We start from the raw sequence: 19,336 nt of genomic DNA, 5'->3' as shown, positions 1-19,336 counted from the left end.
TATCCTCGCCTCCCAGTTTAAACAGGAACGTGCTAACGATATATTAATCTTTAGATCCTTCCTTTTTATATAACTGCGGTGAGTATATGCCTTAAGCATAAAGTAGACCATTGTGTCGTACATCTAGTTACTAAATGGATGACCACCTGACTCGTTTCCATGTAGCAATTAGCTGTTAAGGAACTGTGCATTCCTAAGATGAGCCGGAAACAGCACTTTGTGACAGTTCCCTTTGTTCTTGTGGGCTGCCTAATACCCTCAAAGATTTCGTAATATAGGATTTTCTTCTAAAAGGAAATCGCAGTTATAAGAGATAAATATGTAACTGCTGTGTTTCCATACACCATGTTAGTCGGTTTTGCTGACGCTGCACTGCTACACTTAATACCCTCAAAGATTTCGTAATATAGGATTTTCTTCTAAAAGGAAATCGCAGTTATAAGAGATAAATATGTAACTGCTGTGTTTCCATACACCATGTTAGTCGGTTTTGCTGACGCTGCTACTGCTACACTTAATACCCTCAAAGATTTCGTAATATAGGATTTTCTTCTAAAAGGAAATCGCAGTTATAAGAGATAAATATGTAACTGCTGTGTTTCCATACACCATGTTAGTCGGTTTTGCTGACGCTGCTACTGTTAGTGAGGATTCAATTCAAGAACACAGTTGGCCACAAATCGTAAGTTGTCATTTTCTTATTTTTTTAGCACCGTGGGTAATTTTTTAAAATTGCACTCTAATATTAATGCCAAATGCGTCTTCGCCGGTATCACGCATTGAATACATATTTGAAATTTTCTCCTTGGCGTGCATTCAATTTTACGACATTTCTTGGCTCCCTAACTCTCTCCACTAACAGAAATCTTGGATCGCCTGTTCACGATCGTCTTTCAATTTCAGAAACTTTCGGAAGTCCAGCCTAAATGCAGCGGTAAATTTTCATAAATACATTTAATAAAACAAAGAAAGGGACGCGGTTATCCTGAAAAGGACTTCTGAAATCCTCCCAGATAGCATTATCTCGTATACAAGTGCACAATTTACGCAAATCCCAGGTGTTTTGATCGCGAAGGGAAGAGCAGCTAAATGACGTCCGGTACTTGTTGGGGAGAACGGCAACGTCAACACCGGAAGTCGAAATAGAGTCATGTCCAGCCTATGGGGCGCGTTCCCCCATCCTGTTGCAAAATCACTCTAATATAAAGATTTATACATAAACCTCGACACATAATAAGTTCGGCATCTCAGTCATGGCCAAATTATGAAGCCTTCGGCAAAGTCTAGCAAGATTCCTTCCTCAGCCGTTCCAAATTGAAACAGCCGTTCTTAATTGATCCTGGCACCTAAATGTTCGAGAAATGAATGGTTTTGAGTAATGGACGGACCACTGTTTTTCTGGTGGGGGGTATGAGATATATTGAAAAAAATTGTTTGCAGGGTCTAAAAAGACAAAATAAAATGTTTACAAACTTGATAGGGTGAAAAAAAAAAGTTGCAGAGAAGTCAGGTAAGATAATAAAAAAACATTATGACCAAAACTGAAATAAAAATAATAAAGTATGAAGCCTTAGTATAAAAATCAACATAATATGGGCATTAAAAATTGGTCACTCTGTATTAAGCAAATAACAAATCTGAAAATAGCTGAATATTTCTTGAAAAAATGGGTATTCATTGTGGCAATTACATCTCAACGTTATTTGTCAACATTTTGTCCTACTACAAAACTTCATATATCGGCTATGTTTCACTTTATTTGCACTCTCTACTCCGCTCTAGTCCAGGTTAATAAGGATTTGTTTTACCAGCGTATTACGAGAGTACATAAATAATTTCTGCTAGAGAATTTGTTCTTGGCACATTATACTGGTTAGACTTGTCGATCTTACCAAGTCTGTCGTTGACATATTTGGAGATGAATTTGACTTTTTCATTTCCGCGATGACTAAAGTACCTGGTACATCATTCAAAAGTGTTTGCAGTAACAACACGTGTTCAAAGCCCAAATTATTGTCGAAGTCTTCAGAAATATATACTTCCGTCTCAGGAGTCCTATAACTCTCTCAATGTGAATCCTCACATTGGCAATTCCCGGTGATTGCCCCACATAAACTGGATCCAGTTGAGCCTTTCCCTTTGCAAACATGAATTGAAAAAACATGAGTTTGCTTTATCCTAGCACCATACTTTCAGAGATAGTAAAACCTCTGTCTGCCACAAATGTGTCTCCTGGTAATAATTTGTATAACATTCCACAGTTCTCTGAAAGAAATTTGTTAGAGGTACGTCCACCCCAAGCCTCTGAAACAAAAGACACTGAAGAAATACACTCCTCGTTGCTTGACACGGTTTTAATTATCGTACAACGATGAAGGAGTCCCACGATACAACTAACAACCGAACTATACTAAATTACAGTCCTTAAAAACGATGCATATACTTAGAGATGATATGCAATGTAAGATAGCTAACTTACAATGATAAAGCGGTAAGTAGAGACCCGATCCAACGTAGATGGAGAAATGCATATTTCCTCGAACGTAACAAGAACGTAAACACAAAATGGCTAACTCCCTTGAACCGGTCAGTGGTTATGATAGTTCCTAAAAAAGCATTGAAGATTTGTCTATCTCTTTGCACACTCACTTTTGTTATCCGTTAGACACGCGTACCATATCGCACGCACATCTTTTCGCACGAGTGTCATATCGCACATGGAACGTGACATCTAGCACACTAGTTGGGACAAAGGCTTGAGCATGCCACACAAAAGCTGCCGTGGCAGTATTTGTTTGCCTATTAAATATGAGTATATCCATGGCATTGGTAAGACACTTAGAGTGCCTTATTCCCGTTTTTCGCGTGGAGGATCACAAATGTTCTTTTTTGATTTATGAACTCTGCCTTTTTTTGCGATGCTTCAATCAGTTTTTTATAAAAGCAGGCGACTTAACTCAACATATTACGAGTTTTTAGCTTAAAATAAACGATCGCTTTCATTGTTCTTGAGTAACCAAAGTTTTATGGTGCGTAGTTTGAATAATCTGTGTGATAGAAAATCATTCTTTTCACCGAAGAAGTCTTCCTCAGCTTATATCAAATCTGGTTACAGACCTAGATGAATAAGGAGAAAATATTAATCAGTTTTTTTCAACTATCTTTTAAAGTAGCGTGAAATTGTTCCCTTTCTCTTTTTCTTTTAGCTAGGGAAGAATTTTAGGATGCGTAGCTTTGACACTTTGTGCAATAAAATAACAGAACTAATAACTATTTCGTCAAAACAGTTTTGAAAAGCTCAATGCCATTATTTTTTCCGCACTAATTTTAAGTGCTCTAGTGAACCCTCTCGGTTGATCCAAGTAGAAATATTATTCAATGTGTGTTGAATCGGGTCAGAGAAAAATAAGACAAGAATAACAGATCAGTTATTTTCAACGTTTTGTTCAAATGACATGAGATCGTTGACCGTCTCTTTCATTAGGAAACAGTTTTGCGGTCAAGCCCATTCAAATGCACTCGGTCGGATCAAAACACATTTAAGGAGTTATCTTTTAACTTTTAGCAAGCAGGAGACAATGTAAGGTTAACCCAAAGAAGACGAATACTGCTGAAAAGTTCTCTTCACTTCTGAAACATTCAGTTTACTTGGTAAGTGCTGTGGAGGTCGGCTGAAAGTAGGGGATTTTTTCGCCCGATCCCGGGAAAAAGCAAGGAATATTGCTGCCTATACTATATTTCCACTCCCATAGATGCTCGCATGTAGTGGAAACGATAGAGCCAGCGCTTGTTCTTGTGGCACTGCTTTCCCCTGATACCACAATTTCGTGTCCGTATTTGCAGGGTGCCCGGTCAAAAATCACTTCGACATGTACTCGTGTAGCATACTTTTCGCCAACCAATTGCAGTACACATTTCGAGTTCGTATATACCCTTTAATCCAGGGGATTCCAATAAAGATGCAAAGGAAAAGTGCTATTTGAGTTACATTCTGAGCAGTCTTAAAATCGTTTTTAGCGATCTTGTTTACATTTGCTTTCACTTCCTAACCGTTGCTTTTTTTGCGTAAACGATCTGAATGTTAAAAAAAAAAAGGGAATAGGAGCTTCTATTTGGCTTCCTCAGTATTTTCTCTTTGGTATTTTGGGTATTCAAGGGTATCTAACTCTTTCCATTCGGTTTAAGCTTGCATTACAGAGGTAGGAACTGACTAGGGAAAGTAAAGGATTTAATGATATATTCTGAAATTTACCATCACGAATCGAAAATAGAAATGTAAATCAGTTGCTTTAATCAGGGATTTCAGTCAATGTAAATCACTCTGTAGATTCTGAGATGTTTATTTTTGTGCTAAAGTCACCATATCTCAAAAGTCATGTCACAATTTTATAGTGTCTGATTATGATGACCAAATGACTCGCTCAATGCCCATTAGTTACGGAGAAGGACAATTGTTCGGAAAGAGTTGCAAGTAGTGACTTGCATGATTTGTAAGTGAAGGTAGTCGTGAAAAAACTGAACTTTTGAACCAATCTAAAACTTATTTGTACCCATTTTTAAGTCTAAGGGAGTATTTATGGCTGTACGAATCGAGAGGATGACACTTCACAGTTCATCATATCAATGTTTTTTTTTGTTTTTTTTAATTTTTTTTATTTTTCAACTGACCTGATTCGTGTTGCAATGACGTCAAAAGTAAGAAGGTTAAAACACTTCCACCACAGTTACAAAGGGTTAACATGAGCCACAGCAGTTTCTTCCAGCAGGACCTTTCTGTCTTCAATGTCGGTCCTCACAATGTGATGTTCTACGACGTGGTTCGGAGGCAGTGTGACCGCTCCTTTGTTCTGTGTAAAGGAAAAAATACTTATAAAAATACAAGATATGTGTTTAACGTCCCTATCAGTATTGGATTTTAACTTGTTTTATTAACATCGATGCTTTTGAACTTGGTTTTTGGTACAGTGAAGTTCAGCAATTACTTGTGTCAATAATGATTATTTTTCCATCACCCTGAACATATTTTACTAACAAATGCAGGGAAGGAAACATTTTAAGCTTTAAAGGATATTACAATAGATAACCTTTAGTATCTTGTAAAGAATCTTATTCGATCCCAAAAATTTCATCGACACGGGAAATTAGTATAAAGCCGTTCTCTCAAGGCCCTTTTTATCTCAGCGTTCTCTTCGGTTGTTTTTATCCCGTAAAACACAGAAAATGAGATCCAAATACTCAAAAGGAATGATATTCCAACGTTGGAGCTGTTACAGAAACAGAATATGTACTTGTAAGAAGTGTGAAACTGGCAACTGTAATAACCGCCTCCTTTGAGTTGTAGGAACATAGTCACATCACCTCTCGATATGTTGTTGGAGACGGTCATTTTCTGAAAGGACGGGTCCCAGCCAATTGTCCTCTCTCCCATTACGGATCCGTTAGCGGGAAAGTTAACGCCATAAACATGGATATGTGCTTAAATAAATTGCCTTCAGTACTGTTGAATAAAGGAAATTTGAGATATCAATAAAAATATGTAAAATTACCTGTTTAACTGTGTCACATACCTAGAGTGCAATGAGCTCTGTAGTATGATGCGTTAACGCCTTTTTTTTTTTTAGATTTTGTCATTTACGCTGCGACGTTTTTCAAACTAAAACCATTTACTCACAAATGTCTATATAAAAATGCAGTAGTTTGCATATTCTGTGGTCACTACGCTTTTTGTGTAGGTTTGCTCCCCTGTAGCTAGACAGTTAGCGTTCTAGGGAGAATCACAACTAAGTTACACTTCAAAAAGGGCTTCCCTTCTCCGTGTGAAAAATGACCTTGAAGATTTCTTTCAATGAGTATTATGTCAATCCTATACTAGTCATCACTTTTATACCTAAAGTGCCCACTAGCTGTGGCAACTCCTCCATCCTCATATGTAACTGTCCTCTCAAAGGACATTCCAGCAGGAAATACTTGTTTGAAATAGTCGGGCATGCCAGCAGGATACTAAGCAAAGCATCTGTTTCCATATTTGAACACTTTCGACAGTGGGTCAAAGGAAGAAAAGAAAGGTCCTCCCTTGGTGACACAAAAAGTGGATTTCTGTATTCCTCTAAAATAAGATGATATATTGGAAATTGTATTCAGAAATGGCTCATGTATGACCTGAAATACACGAAAATTAGGAAGAACCAAATATTTGATGCACATGATAATTCAAACTTTAGTAAAATACTGCATAACCTTTCATGTTAATTGGTGAGAAATTAAAGTATGGCAAATAGCTGTGACTGAGATTTTACCTTCTTCCTTTACCTTCAACTTCGACCTTCGACATTACCCTTCGTTTCAAATTTCATATTCATGTCTTTTGGAATGACCCGAATAAGTAAAAAGCAAAGAAACGATTTCTACTATTAAGATATAGCTTACGCCATATCAACGCTGATATCGCTGATTATCATATATCGGCCATCCTGACTCTATAGTTTTTATGTGGAATTTCCTTCAAGCATAAATGACAACAATTTGTCTTGTTATAAAGTATAATATCTTCTTCTGACATTATGATTTCGATAGTTTTCTTTTTTTTCATAAATTTAGACAAGAGCTTTTGTTTTTTTAAGAATTGCCTTAATAAATTTAAAAGAAGCATTTTGAAATATAACAAGGAAACACACTTTTATTTTCGCAGCCAAAGGCATGAATTCTTATATTATTATTATTATTTTCTATTTTATTCATTTGACTTATCGTTACTAGAAAAGTCATATCAGCATAATTAAGTTTATCACCATATTTTTTTTATTTATTTTGTCTTTGTGGGTCATTTCATATTTCTTTGTTATAAACATGGTATGTCAAGCAGAGACACTCTAATGGATGCTGTAAACAAATTGCCTTTCTTATTTGAATTAAAATACCACTTGGATAAAGCACTATTTAATTAGTTAATGCTTTGTTGCAGTTAAGGTGTGAAAAAGAAGCAGAGACCCTCTAGGGCAGTACACGTACACAAATGATTACATAATCAGATGATCTGGTTTTTGTTAAACTGAGTTGAAAACGTGACTCGGCTGACGAAGGACTAACACTCGAAACGTCTTCTTCAGAATGGCTCATGGGTGAAAATTCACATTATCAACTCAGTTCATAACGGTAAATATCAATTAGCTTAATTAAAGAAAGAGCCCTGATAAAGCAAGAGGTCCACTAATGGCAACTAATGTTACTGCTACGTCCACGAAATTAGCTACTCTTTAGCAATGAAAACGATTTACTCAACTCTGGTACTTGTGACCGTGAAATGAAAACAATTGTCTGCAAAGTCAAAGGTAGAACTAATTGCAACGTGATACGTTTAGCATAATCAGTTCTGCCACGTGTGGCACTCTGACTCAAGATTGCAGAAACACTCTGCACGTGTTTCAAAGGTTAATCTCACTTTATCGTTTGAAGAAATATTGAGGAAATATAGTTAACTTTCAAGAAAAAGTACCTCAACAAAATTTGGGGAAAATACTGAATTTTTAAGAGTTCATGGTGTCTAGTTTTTTGCCCCATCCGCCTTCCTCTCAGCACAGGCAGTCCACACCATTTGTTTGTGGTTAATAATTGTTGACATGAGACCAACAAAATATATGAAGGTTATGAATAAAGCCCTTAAAATTTAATATCTAAATTACATTTCAGGTCTGAAGATCTCAATAATGTTAAATGATATGTTTATCTGTGGATTTGTATATATTTTTTAGCCATCATGGGCCGTATGAAACGTCTTTTAACGAAACTACTTTTGGTCGGATTTGAAACGGCCTGCATGCTATAAACGGCCTTCGAAGGCTTAAAACTTAAAAAAAATTAAACGTTCGTCGGTTAACGTTTCATTTAACTCTATTGAGATATTCAGACCGAAATGTAATTTAGATATGAAATTTTCAGAGCTTTATTGATAAACCTCATAGATTGTCAACAATTATCAACCACGAACACAAAGTGTGGTCGACCTGTGCTGAAAGGAAGGCGGATAGGGAAAAAAACTAGGTACCGTGAACTCCTGAAAATTCAGTATTTTTCCCAAATTCTGTTGAGGTACTTCTTCTTGAAAGTTAACTGTATTTCCTTGATATTTCTTCAAACGATAATATGAAATTAACCTTTCAAACGCATGAAGAGTGTTTCTGCAATCTGGAGTCACAGTCCCGCATGTGGCAAAAACTGATAATGGCAAATATATAACGTTGTAATTAGTCTCTACCATTGACTTTGCAGAGAGTTGTTTTCATTTAAATGCCGCAAGTACCAGAGTTGCCTATATCGTTTTCACTGCTAAAGAGCAGCTAATTTCGTGGACGTAGCTGCAATATTCGTTGCCGTCAGTGGACCTCTTGCTTCACTAGGGCTCTTTCTCTAATTAAGCTATTTGATATATTTTTAAATTTTTTTATATTTTAACCCAAGAACCACTCTACAGAAACCGTTTCGTGTGTTAGTCCTTCATCAGCCAAGTCACGTTTTCGACTCAGTTTAACAAAAACCAAATTAGCCGATTATGTAATCATTTGTGTCCGTGTGCTGCCCTCGAGGGTCACTGTTTTTTTTGTTTTTTTTTTGACCATGACCTCGGCAAAACTTTGACCAATTAGATAGAAACTCATTCAAGTGGTATTTCAATTAAAAGAAGAATTGACATTTGTTGATAACATCCACCAGTACGCCTTTGTTTGACAAAACGGATTACTAACCAACAAATTGTTATAAACAGTCTAAAATCTAAGAGGAAGGAATCGAATGATTACTTTAATGTTACAAAATTTAAAACTTCTGTTTTATTTTAATAGGAATTAAAATTTACGAAATCAAGTAGTTCCCACGAAGAATGTTGTAGAAAGCATAGTGTTTATCTTTATTTTTTTTTAATGCTTATGACTTTTTATCTTAGTTTTTCAAGTTAGACTGCGCTAACAAAGTCTAGGCCACGTTGTAAGGCGGGTGCGCGTAAGTCCTATCTAATTCCTAATGAGCCACCATGGTGGCCGTGCGTATATAAGATAACGCGTGCAGTTTCACTTTGCTGAAAAGTTTCCGTAGAATTCGGCCGCAAGGCGTTAAAACTTTTAAGCTTGTTTTCTTTCTGTAGCGATCGAGACATACCCTTTGGCGCTCAAAATGAATATTGAACATGCTTAATGAGAATCTATTCGAAAACAATGAATGAATGAAGCTCTTTTAAGCGACGAAATTAACTTTGGACACTTAAATGAGATAGTCTGCGACGAAATTAGCTTTGGCTACTTCAATGCGGTAGTCTGTAACTTGCGAACTTTTGTCAGCCACTTCATTCCTTCGATTTGGCTAAATTTTGCATGAATTCTTGCTTTAGGGTCTTAATCACGAAATGGAGACGAAAAAGTTCCGGTTATTTTTGCTTGGCAGAAAAGGGAAAAGTGCACTTGGTCTGCCCATAATAGCCCGCCAAAATGGCGGATCGAAGGTGATCTTTTGAATTCAACTCGAATCGTATGGTAAAGATTTCTCAAAATCTCGTGATATCCATGAAACGATCTTCCTTTCCTATTAACATTTATTAAAAAATATAAGGCAAATATCTGGTTTTAGCAACATATGATCCCAACGTTCTAAGATAGCTCTCCCTCGAGCAATGAAAAATTTACCCCAACTTAGTAAACCAGTGTTACCTCCATTCAGAGGTTATCATTTATTATGAACAACTTTTGTTCAAAGATGAACAGATCATATAAATAAAAAAAAATGAAGGAAATGAGACGGTCAAGGAAAAAAAAAATCAACCCGTAATGACCCGGCTGTATATGGGACTTGGTCCTAGAAGCTCTTATATCAATTCTCCGATCAGAAGAAAACGGTTAAAGAACATTTATCGCCCAGAAAGTTCCCCAATACAATGAATATATTTTTGATTTCACATACACGTATTGATTTTTAAGCAAATTTGTTGCATGATTTTTGGTTATTCATTGAATGTAAACAAGCCACGTGCAATTACGCTCAGAGTTTATTCTACTCACCGTTTTGAGAACGAAGGATTTTGTAAAAGAAACATTCTCACCAATTCTGATATACTGTTGGTGATAGCAGCTAGTCATTTAATTTATTTGAATAAAGTCACTGCAAACTTAATATTAACGATACTTACTTGTCGCGCAACCGGCTTCGCAGATATGCAAATTTGTCATGTTTTCTAACATGATGATTTACCATTTCCTCAAGTTTACAGCATAATAAAAACCTAACCTTTTGGCAAGTCCCCAAGACGAATTGGCATTTATATCAAAATTAAGCCTTAAATACCAACGTAATATACTCTAGCAGTGGCTGTACACACAAAACGGAATGCGGTTTGAGATAGACATCAACTTGACCTCGTGGGAATGCACGGGTAATCACAAATTAAGTTTATTCTTGAGTCTGGGAGTGGAAATTTATTGCTTTATTTGGGGATCCTGTTTGGAGAAGGTCAGTGTTTTTTTTTTATTATTATTAATCTACTTTCCTTCATACTTCTTTTACAAAGTTGTCCGCAATAAGTGTGAAAATTGAAAATTTTTTTTTATTTAGAACGCACATTAAATTGTTGGCATCATTTAGATGCAATATTAGAAAAGTTCTCGTTTTGAAAGAACGCCAAACTTATTATTTCAGTAATTATTTTCCTGTCTTCCTTCAGTTTTTTCCAGTTCTTTGTAACTTTGCATGAGGAAAATGGTCTAGAATGATATTAGTCCAGCGTGGCTCCTCGAGGTTTGCTGAGGATAGTTTCGCACGTACCATCGCTTCGAGCGAGTGCATATCGGAGTCTTAACTGTTTGTGCGAAGATTCCATGCCTTTACTTCATCACAACATCACTTGTGCGATTCATAGTCCATACATAATTATTATAAGTAATTCCTCCTGCACTAAAGTTAAGAGACGTTTTCCCATAACACCAGAAAAAAAGAAGAATTTGCTACAGCATCGCCATCACTATCCATATTCTAGCGACAGCAACAATGTTCCCCTTTCCTCCTTCTGTTGGGTTTGTTTTCCTTTTGAATCCTGCTGAAGGCTTAACATCAATAGAAACAAACTTTAAGTCTTTTCTTTGTACTCTGAATGATTTTTTGTTTTCTCCAACAACCGTGAATGGTATATATGGTCTTGATTTTAGTACTACCGTTCCACCAATAACAACATCTCCATTTTTATCAAAAGAAAGAAAAAACAATTTTGACTTGCATTTCCAACCAAGTAGTTTCTTGTATATATTGTTGTTCCATTTAAACTTCTCTTATATATCTTGATAGCACTAAAGACATTTAGAATTTTAGGATTAGTGATAAAAGAAGATAAAAATACCTATTTCCATCAAGAAAGAAAAAGTGTCCTCTATTTTTTATTGAAGATTATATTTTTTATCTGGGTGAAATTTTATTTTTTTGTGTTGCGTGTTTGTTCAATCCTGATTGATCGAAAGCAGTGACACTGAAGTTATTACAATGAAGTAGTCCAATATGTTGTGGTATGTGTAATACCGTCACGTTACTCTTTCTTTGATGAATGTCTTACTAAAGAGATTTCTAGGGGCATGCTCTAACAAAAAAGAGTGTAGATCAATTGTTTCCGTTTTTTCATCAACATGCTTCTTGTCTGCAACTGTTAAGATTGTTTATTTTATTTTCTTTAGTTCACGCACTTTGTTTTTATTTCTTTCATTCATTTATTTTTTTCGCTAAGCATTATGGTATTGCGCAAGTTTAAGTTCACGCGGCCTCGGCCAAAGTTCAATTAGAAGTACTAAGTTCATTTAGGAGTAAGAAATGCTTTAAGTTCGCCATCAAGTTCACGTTGACTGACGCCTTTCCTTTTAGTATTTTCGCTGTGTGGGTCAGATATGTGAGTGTTTTGTTTCTTTTTTTATTCTAATGTAGTTACAATTGATTAATTTAGTGATTACACGATCCATTTCTAATTCAAGCCTTTTGTTTTTATTTCCCTCGTGCATATGTTAATTAGTAGTCCGTTCGAAGCGTTACAGGTTTATAATTTTATCTATTTCAAAGTATCAGTTGTATTATTTTCAAGCATGTTTTGGTTCGTTAAGTCCTCTCATATTTCATTTTAGTCTTGTTACTTCTCATGCGTGGAGTATGATTATTTCAATGAAGAATTGTTGTTATGCGAATTGGGTTCCGCCCCCAAATATCTTTAGAGTAGTTTTGCTTCGTGACCCTTTTGTTTTTAGTTTATTTAGCTTTATATTTAGTTGTATTTTGTAATCGTTGTCTTCAGTTTACGAGCATTATCGAACCGTCCTCGTCGACTCAATAAATTCGTCTATCACCGTCTTCAAGTTTGGTTCTTTGGTTCTCCGTAAACTACGCCCCCCACCGATTCGCGACACGTCCTGTATTCCTCGATGGTCGCTGCCACCACAGCAACGTCTTTGTGGTTATTTTGATAGGCAAGATTGACGATCTTTTTATTGTTCATGTCTTTATCAGTTGATGAATTAACTCATTAGGATTGCTTGGGTCTTTTGAGAAACTCATTTTTTATTAGTGTTTTTAAAATCAACAAATTTCTTCAAGAGATAACTTAGTTCCAGGAAGAACAATCTGAAATTCTTCTCCGACAAACTCACGCTTTGGTCCATTTTTGAGATAACGGAGTACAGGCTCGCCTTTATTCTCAAGCGTTCTATCGAAATTGAAGACCTTCAGTGACCAGATTGGCTCTGGGGCTTGCCTCTGAACGCCTTCCAGCTTACCAGCGGCTTAGAGATATCTCACATTCTGAGTCGAGTCTCTTTTCCTTCGGACCAACTGGTCTCGAAAAGGTCGTTGAACTGTTTGCGTAAACCAAATTGTCTTTGATGGCATCCACAGCTTTTATTTCCAGTCAGCCCACAGGCAGCCCAAGCTCCAGCTGTGAGATGATCATCTTGCACGATAACAGTCATGGCGGAATTATAAGAGTTTGTATGGGAATATTTACGACCGCTCTAAGGAATGAAAAAAATACGTCAAATTCTCAAAACAAATTCCTCACGTTACTTCCACAGCGTATTGCTTGTTATCTGACCGCTTACTTTGATGAAAAGAACGCATTTTAGCGAATTGTCCATTTTGAGGTTTTCAACGTACGCTAGAAAAGCGCAAGGCTGAACACTCCATTTCCGAACAACCGATCTGAGAAACGAAAAATTCCAGCGCAAAATCCCCCTCGCCGGGGACCCCAATGTAACTTGGCATGAAGAAATTGCCTTAGCACCACAGGTGCCAAGTTACAGTGGCGTCCTCGGCGAGGCTCAGTTTAAAAAGGAGGCAAGGTTACCTGGATGGTTTTCAACGGTGGTGTGTCAAGGTCGATGTGGACGCGGGCTGTTAGAAACCTCTAAACTGGACATTTTTGAAGCAAACTGTGGCTTAGCGTCAGTTGCACGAGGAAGATTGAGCTTCTAGTGAATTGAAATGAAACTACTGTATATGTGCTTAGATTCTGCGTTGGATTTGTGGCCGCCCGGTCATTTTGCGCTGGAATTTTTCGTTTCACTACGCTGTGCTGATTTTGGTTTATTAACGTGCGCCATCAACTCTTTTCTTTTTCTTTTCTTTTATAGTATAGTCCAGCCAGTGAGAGAGAATGACACTTCGTACTGAAAGAATTTAAGTGAGTGAGAATGATGTTTCATCCACTCCCTTGTCTGCCCCTCAGGGTTGGCCCCTCTGGTACTTGAATAGGAAGTACTCGAACATGAACTTGAATAAGAACTTAAGAGCTAATGTCAGCATGCATCAGACAAACAGCGGCAAGTCACCCAAAATTTGCTTTCACTCCTACTTTTATATTTTGCAGCCCAATATGTTCTGATAATTGTGGTGTAGTTTTTTTGTAAAAATTTATTTTAATTTTCGAGAAATGATTTTTTTTTGTTCGACCGCTCAAATATGCAAATTTCCACTGTGAATATTACCCGAGTTGTGTGACCTCATGTGACGAATATACTTGACCTATGGTATTTCTGTCAACATAATCCTTTGTTTCATCATCTAAACTTAATTCCTTGTCATTATTGAAGCTGGCAAAGAAATATTTATTTTTTGGTGAATATTTTTGTCCGACATACTTTTCCTATGTCGAAAAGTAGCATCAAAACAAAGACAGTTTTAACAATGACCGATATGACAGAATCTACTGAGCTTCAAGCTTTTAAAAGACAAAAGGATGTTATAAAGTTACTGTAAAAATTTCCTTGTGTATTTTTGTTGTTCTATCTTGAGACGAACTCAAAGTCCAGCAAAATTTACCCGATAGCGACTATGAAATATACATGGCGCACCTACTTGTCGCCACCGCTAAGCGGCATAAATCACTACAATTTACAAAAAAATCTAAGATTACACTCTTACCCTGTTTAACTTCGAACGTTGAGATAACCTGTCATTATAATCTGTCACTTCCCACACTTAAATTCCAATAAATTTTAAGAAAAAGGGTAGATATTTTTATTCATTTCAAGAGATGCTGGGAAATCTTTACAAAAGGACTCGAGTTGAAGTCATAAAAACACCGGCCCTTCGATGAGCCATGTTGGCGGGCAAGGATGGGCAGACTTGGATAGTAGGTACGTGTCTATTAAAATCACATTGCAGCCCATAGGCTGAATTACGCAATTGTTTACATACTCACATTTGTAAAAGTTACAATATTGACTAAAGTATAATATAGATGCTAACTATGTTTAAAAGAGATCTAGTAAGGATAACCATTATAATAAAACCTCAATACACTTCTTATAGCTATGATATATAATTTGGAAAACAACCTACAATTATCGTTACAAGTTCCACTGATGAAAATTTACCTATGAAATTCAATTTGCTTGGCGACCATTGCAAGTATAAAAGATTCTTTGGCCTATTGGCGCGGACATGTGGCATATTATAGAGGCGATGGTTTCTTAAATTATACCTTGGAATCTTGATAATGGCGGAAGGAAGCTGTTCAGCGTATGGTCCTTGTCAAATGCGATGCTATGAAAAAGCTTATCACATAATGAAACGATATAATCCACCATTGGTATTATGCCAAGGATTTCGCATGCATTATTGTAGCTCGTGTCGGGCATAATGATTGAGATCACCCTTTCCTCAAGACGAACAAGCTCGTTGATGAGAAATTGCGGCAGGGCGTTCTAAAATACCCGAACGGCATAATCGACCACGGACTTAACGCAGGTATAGATTTGCTAGCGATAATTTCGCGCGTTTAAGCTGCACTAGGACATACAATCGCTTATTAGCTTTCCTATCTACTTCTTCAATGTGTGCATTCCAAGTTAGGTTAGCGCTTACAGTAAGTCCCAGCAACTTGGCGGTAATGATAATGACAATGATAAGGAATTTATATAGCGCTTAAACTACAAACAATATTCAGAAGCGCCTTACATAAGTTAAAGTTCTATAGTAATTAAAATTACAATATTCAAAGGCAATAAACATAAGAACTATTGAAACAAACTAAAAGCTTTCCTAAATAGAAATGTTTTAAGTTGCTTTTTAAAAATGGCGAGGCTACTACTTGTTCTTATAGTTAATGATCCCCAAGAGAAGAGCAGTTGGCTTTTGGAACGAACAGAAGAGATTGAGCAGACGAACGAAGAGCATAATTAGTAGCTGGTTTCAGGGGGGGAGGGAGGGAGGACTTTGGTTGCGTAATGACCTGTAAACAAAGAGGAGCAATTTAAACTGAATTCTGAACGTTTTTGGGAGCCAATGTAGGCTCAAAAATCACTCTAGCCGCAGCATTCTGAACTTTCTGTAAGCGATCGAGTTGATATTTAGGTAGACCGAAGAGAAGTGCGTTACAGTAATCAAGGTGTGAGGATATGAAGTCGTGGAATAGTACCTTAGTCGATTGAACAGTAAGGAATTTTCTGATCTGTCTTATGTTGTATAATCCGTGAAAAGCCTTGCTACAAATCTTGCTTATGTGAACGTTCATTCGCATACGGGCATCGAACCCGGACCTAAGGTTCCGGACGATCTCTAAAGATTTAATGAGGGTGTCACCGATGATAATAATAGATTCAATAGATGTTTTTTCACGTTGTTGGCGAGTACCAGTAATTAGAAACTCAGTTTTTGCGTCGTTAATCATTAAACGATTAGAAATAAACCAAGAACGAACATTAGCAATACACATCTCAATCGCAGAGAGAGCGTTAATTTCGGAATGGATGGAGCAAGGTCGGAAAGAGAGGTAAATCTGGGTGTCGTCAGCATAACCATGGACAGAAGGGAGATGCTGAGAAATAATATTGAAGAGGCAGGAGAAGTAGAGATTGAATAAAAAAGGCCCCATAAAGGTACCCTGGGGGACTCCACAGTTCAGATTAAAGTCATCAGAAGTCTTATCACCAACAAGTATACGTTGTTTGCGACCGGACAGAAATGAGTCCGACCAATTTAAAGCAGTCCCGACGGCTCCAAAATCCTGTTGCAAGATATTCAGAAGAATGGAATATTCAGTGGTGTCAAAAGCAGCACTAGGGTCCAAGGGTACTAGAAGTGTCACTTCTTTATTATCCATACGCATTAAGATGTCCTTTTGAACCTTTAATAGAGCAGTTTCTGTCGAGTGATACTTACGGAAGCCGGAGTGGAGTAAAGGGAGAGGGACATTTTTTTCACAGTGGACGCCACTGTGGTGGGGTCAGTGTGCTCTGGAAGAGCTGTCTCAAGTGGTTCCCTACACAAAGAATTAACCACACGAAATAACTTGCGAGATTCACCCGCACACTGATCAATTAAGTTTGAATAATAATTCACACGCGCAGATTTAAGAAATGCAAAGTACTGATTACGAAAGTTATGGTAATTATTCCAGTCACCAGGGAGGTCAGTTTTCACGGCTCTCTTTTCAAGACGACGACGTTGACACTTGAGTTTTTTAATGTCATCATGAAACCATGGGACCTTTCGACGATTAACCATAGTCCTTGTTTTAAGCGGGCAAACTTATCCAGTATGTCAGTAAGAATCTTGTTAAAGCAGTCGGAGAGTGCATCAATGTTGTCCCAGTGTACGTTTGCACAAAGCATAGAAGAGGCAATATCAGCTGAGAACGTAGCAATATCAATATTTTTGAGTTTTCGAAAAGTCAGTTTTTTGCATGACAAAGCTGGTCGTGAGAAACCAATAGGACACTGAATAATAAAATGATCAGAGATGGGAAAAGTAGTTTTAGGGGAAGCAAGAACAATATCATCTGAGGAACGAGTAATAATTAAATCTCAGGTCTGACCCGGTAAATGAGTCGGACCCGAAACGTTTTGCGAAAGATTGAACGTTTCCAGTAAATCCTCAAATTTCTTGGTGTCATTGTCACGGAGGTCATCTAAATGAAGGCTGAAGTCTCCAGAGATAACAAGGGCCTCGGGACACATAACAACATTCTCTAAAAACCGAGAGAATTCATCGAAAAAAACAGAGGTTGAAACGGGGTGTAACGAAGAATATGGATGTCGATACACTATCACATATCTCATAGAGCGATCGTACACTTTAACAGTCCACTCCGAAAATTCAAGGACTCGTTTTCCTTCCCATCCACTAATGAGATTTTGAGAGAGTTTCGAAACAGAATCCCAGTACCACCACCACGGTTGTGCGATTGTCTAGGAAAATTCTTGAAGAAATAGCCAGCCTCAGATAACTGAGCAATACTGACGGAGTCAGCGTCATTTAACCAGGTCTTGGTAACGTTGCAGAGGCCGATGTCATTTTCAACGACGTGGTCAATGATGCTCTCAATCATGTTCCGAACAGATCTTTAATTGAAGACCGCAAAGTTTAGAATTGAAGGCGGATCAACGAGCGAATTTGTATGAAGGGACGAATTCGTCGAAGTAACGTTAGAGGATACGTGATTGTTTGTGTTCACAGGTGTGATGAAGTAGAGGTTATTTGAAATGGATCCTTTATGCAAATTATCGCTTCCTCGACTAGCGCGTGGGTAAGAAACCAGGGATTCAATTCTGTGAATATTTCTAACTTTCCTTTCTCTGACTCGATGGCCAGCACAGCATCTCCTGTAGGTTAATGATGATGGGGATGAACAAGGCCAGTGAGAAAATCGATGGAAGACGTCTGAATAGTGGGAACCACAAATTCCAACATGGCGGGTGTCAGCATTATTCGTAGACAATAGTTTATTACCTGGATACGAGACCAGGCCAGAAACCGTAGGTAGGAAGGTTAGCAAATAAATTGGTTTCTTCTGCAAGGGACCAGGACTTAGCTCAACATCCATGTGGACAGTTAAATCTTTTGGCAAAACCAAACAGGTCGGACCATGTTTGTACCAAACTGAAATAGGCCGCCTCGGAAACTTTAGTTCTTGGTTATTCTTGATAAAAGATTTCTTTGCGTTGAACTTGGTCAATATTGGGTAGCAGAGGCCTATAGGTTGCCATACCATGTAAAATGGTAAAACATAAAACAAGTTCAAAAGCGAAATAAAGCGGCAAGTACGAACATAAACGGCTCCCATCTTGATCGGCGCTTACAAAATTCAAAGAAAAAGAAAAACAGTAAGCGGTACTTACAACTTGTATTTCTTTTCTGTCGATAACAACCGCATTCAGTTCAACTGGATTCCAAGCAAACGATATTCGAAACTCCTTGCACTCAACAGGGTTGAGTTCTATTCTATTTATATGGGATCACTTAATAACCTGGTTATCTACACTCTGTGCATTTCTAGCATTCCTTTTCGGCACTACTACGGATGCTGTCGTGTCATCAACAAATCTCCATAAATGTGGTGTGTTGCATCTAAATCATTTATCATCAATACAAAAAGCCATGGGCCCAATTTAGAACCTTGCGGCCGACGTTACCATTTTTTTGCCTAGCAAAAACAACTGGAACTATTCGATACCGGGTTCGTGGTAAGGACTCTAAAATAAGCCCTCATACCGAACTTCAGCCAAATCGGTGGGGTTAATTAAGTGGCCGCGATTTTTTGAAAAAATTCGAAAGTTACAGACTATTGCTCTTAAACGCGCACTAAAGCGGGAACCAACTGTTAAATATCACACGATGGTTCACGTGACATTATCAAGAGCAAGGAGCGTTTATTTGTTCTATCCTAGCTTTTAACCTTTAACTCCCATAGTGACTGAGACGGAATTTCTCCTTACAATATCAATACAATATCAAGCAGACAAGTGATGAGAAAAAAGAAAAATATCAATTAGGGGATTATTAGTTGATTCAATAATAAATTCTTTAAACTAACATCACAAGAATTGTATGGTAG

General features: G+C 37.4%; 1 pseudogene; it reads right to left on the bottom strand.

The window, feature by feature from the left end:
* Window positions 1–4,724: 4,724 nt before the first annotated feature.
* Window positions 4,725–17,830, bottom strand: LOC131790051 (GFP-like fluorescent chromoprotein amFP486; annotated as a pseudogene).
* Between the last annotated feature and the right edge of the window lie 1,506 nt (window positions 17,831–19,336).

Source organism: Pocillopora verrucosa, chromosome 1 (assembly GCF_036669915.1).
Source record: "Pocillopora verrucosa isolate sample1 chromosome 1, ASM3666991v2, whole genome shotgun sequence".
Classification (NCBI taxonomy): Eukaryota; Metazoa; Cnidaria; class Anthozoa; order Scleractinia; family Pocilloporidae; genus Pocillopora; species Pocillopora verrucosa.
This window is presented reverse-complemented; position numbering and strand designations above follow the sequence as displayed.